This window comes from Phalacrocorax carbo, chromosome 5 (assembly GCF_963921805.1).
Source record: "Phalacrocorax carbo chromosome 5, bPhaCar2.1, whole genome shotgun sequence".
NCBI classification, from domain to species: domain Eukaryota; kingdom Metazoa; phylum Chordata; class Aves; order Suliformes; family Phalacrocoracidae; genus Phalacrocorax; species Phalacrocorax carbo.
In genome coordinates this window covers 68118113-68121602 of record NC_087517.1, presented here as the reverse complement: position 1 = coordinate 68121602, position 3490 = coordinate 68118113, and positions in this window count along the sequence as shown.

Sequence of the window (3490 nt, the reverse complement as noted above, 5' to 3'; positions counted from 1 at the left end):
GGTCACAGAGCATCCCTCCTGCATGAGCCGCGGGGAAAGCAGTGCCAAAGATCACAGGGCACGTTGTTGCACAGTTGCGCGTTTACGTAATCTCTTTGCATGAAATTTCTGCCCATCTTTCCTAGTTTACCCGTTTGCTTGACCGTTTTGTCTCCATTTTGTCTTCGCCTGTTGGGAGGATGTCGGAGGCCCCGGGGATCTCAGTTCCCCTTGCGTGCCGCAGCCCGCGGGGCGAATCCGGAGGGTTTCTCAGCGGGGAAGCCGTCCCCCCGCCCGCCTATCGTGCTTCATACACAGGACACGCACTTCGGTGTTCACAGCTTCAGTTGGCCGGGGAGGCTTTAATTTTTAATGAACGCGCCACGACCCCGCACTCCCGGACCGGAGTCGGGCCTGCCCGTGATGCACAACTCGGGGGGATCCTGTTCAATTGACTACCCCGCACCCCCAGCACCTTTCTAGGGAGCAGCTGCTTTGGGGGTGCAGGGGAAGGGTTTGGGGGAGCCGCTCCCCTCTCTCTTCTCCTCCCCGGTTTTGGGGGGGCGAAGCGTTGGCACCAATAGTTGTGCCTGGCCGCGTCGCCCACGCGCAGCGTCTGTGCCTCCGCCACCCTCGCCCTCCCGGTGCCTCCCGGCTGGGGCCGCGAAGGGGGTCCGTGTCCGTGTCCCCCCCCCCTTTTCGGCACGAGGCCGGTGTTTCATTCATAAACGCCCGGCGGCGGGGCGCGGGGCTGCGCGGCGGGCGGGGCCGGCGGCGGGGCGGGCCCGGGGAGCCCCCGGCGGGCGGGGCGGGGCGGCGCGGCCGCAGGAAGCGGCCATTAGCGGGAGCCAATGGGGGCGGCGGGCTGTTACCAGGCGGGTCGGGCAGATCTCGGCGCGGGGCTCGCCCGGTCCCGCCGAGACAAGAAAGGGGCGCTGGTTAGGAGTTACGGGAGATCCCTGGGCGCGGGACCCTCCCCCGCTCGCCCCGGTGAAAGCCCTGCACCTGCCCGGGAAGGGGGGGTGGTGCTGCCCGCCGTCGGGGGCCGCTCCCGCCGCTCCCTGCCCGCCTGGCAGCGGGACGGGGCTCGGCACACCGCCCCCTCCCCGGTCCCGCTGGCCGGGCATGCCCGCGTTCCGCGCCCGCCCCGGGGTGCGGCGCGGTGCTTAACGGGCGTGCCCCGCCGCATAACGCGCCCGGCCCGCGGCGGAGCTCCCGGGGTCGGGCCGCGCGCTGCAGCCGCCACCGCTCATCGCCCCGGGGGCTTCCGACGGCGCTTCCTTCCTCCCCGCCCTCCTCCTCCTCTCCCCTCCCCGCGGCGCCCGCTGCCGCCGGGGACGCCGCTCCCGGCCGGCACTTTCTCATGATGTCATCCCGCCCCGCGCCGCCGCGCCGGCCCCGCTGACAAAGGGCGGTCGGTCGGTCCGTCCCGCCCCGCCGCCCCCGCCGGCGCGCGGCCCCGCCGCGGGAGCGCGCATTCCTCGCGTGCCGCCGCTGCCGCCGCGCCGCCGTAATCTTACGAAGAGGCGCGCAGAGGGGCTGCCGCGGGGCGGGCACTGGGAAGCGACAACCCCCTTTCACCCACCCCACCCCCCCCTCCTCTGGTTGGGGGCGAGACGGGCCAGAGCGGCTTAAACCGGCACAAACGGACAGGGGGCAGCGCCCGCGGCTGCCCCGGGGGAGCGGCATCCGCGTGGCTGAGGCTTCAAACCCCGGGTGCCTCCCCCTTGGCTCTCCTGCCCCTCACCTGCTTTCTTTCTCCAGCTGCCTCTAATTACACCCTGCTAACGAAGCAGGAGGTGCCCTGGTGCCCAGTGAGGGAGTAGGCGATGGGGTCCCTGCGTGTGGGGGCTCCGGTGAGGAGGGCAGCCCGGGCCCTGCCATGTTTTCCCCTCAGGGCGCACACCCACAGGGCCTGGTGCAACGCCACACGCCTTCCAGATGGATCCAAGAGGTCCCCAAATCATCTCCCTTGGGCAGACACAGTGATTATGGATGAGATCTCCCCTGAGGTGTCGCTGAAGAAGTGGATCCTGAGCTCTGGCCGTGGGGCAGCTTGCCCTCATTTCTGCCTAGTGCTGACCACGCCAGCGGCCAAAATGCAGGGCCGCCATAGGGGGCCTGAGGAGGGGTTTGAAGGAGGAAGGCTCACGGAGGATTTCTGTGGGGGACCTGTGACCAAGCTGGAGAGAGGCACGAGCCTGGGTGGGTGAGCCCGGTGCAGAGCCAGGGCGGCCGGCTGAGGTGTCCCAAGGCGAGGAGGCGACACTGGTGGGACCGGGCAGGTGGGGACCGTCCATGGCTGCCTTCCAGAGCTGATGGAAATTAGCCCAAGTTTAGCCTGGATAGTGGAGGTAAGAAAGTGGAGGAAGGAGGCAAAAGGGCTAAGGACAGGGATGAAAAAGGAAGGAAACAAGGGCTGGTTTTGTTTGTTTCTTCATCAAGGGAAACCTCATGTTCAGCCATGCCAGAAACGAGCCGGTGGAAGGAGAGGCACCGAAGGAAGCCTGGCAAACAGCATCAAGGTGAATAGACAATGTCTTTATGCACCAACATCCTCAAAGTGAAAATGTTTCAGTGGAAAATATTTTGAGTTTAAAACCAGCTACTGTTTCTCTTTTACTGTGCACTGTTAAGCCAGAGTCCTCAGCTGACAGTACGTTTTGGTAATACGTTAGCATGAAAATGACCAACGTAGATGCCGGTGTTTGATATGGATTAGTGAACTATGAAAAAGCATGTCTTAGCCACGTAGAGCATTTAAACTCCATTTACAAAGTAGAAAAGGAACATTTTCTCCATTCCCCAAACTGACGCTTCCACGTAGTTTTGCAAGGCAATTTAAAGACATGTCATAAACACCGTTAGAATCTTATTGTTGAACTGGGTATTGGTAGTGGTTTTTGAAACATAGTGTTACTATTTTTTGTGTCTCTTTTCACCAGTATTGCAAAACAAAAGACACAGGGACATGTTTCGTGGTGATTATAGGTTCAGTTCTGCTCCCACTGAAGTCAGCAGCTGTTGGGTTGCCATAACGGGGCAGATTGCTGATGTGATGACTTGCTTGGGGCGGAGGGACAGAGAGTTTACTGGAATGATTCCTATACTGTGTTATTCATTAGTGGCAAAGCTGTAATGAAATTTTGCAGAGTACCTTGCATAATTCCCGGTAACTGCCAGTAAATCAGTATGTATCGCATACGCTGTAGAAAAGCTATTTCAGGAATGTCTTAGGTGTTGTTGTCTTACATTTTGTTTGTCTCCCTGTGCCAGAAAAGATGCATTTGTAGTCATGATCTAGACTATCAGATAGGCTGGGCTGGTGGGGTAGCACCATGGAGGCAGATTTGCTTCCCGGCTAAAAGCATTGGCTCCAGAGAGAGGTAGCTGCAGAGATCAACACTTGTCCCTGTGCACTCGTCTTTGCAGTAAAAAGGTGTGATGATAGAAGCTTATCTTGGGAATCTGGTCTAAATACAAATGAGATCCGGCACGGTTTTTGTCACTG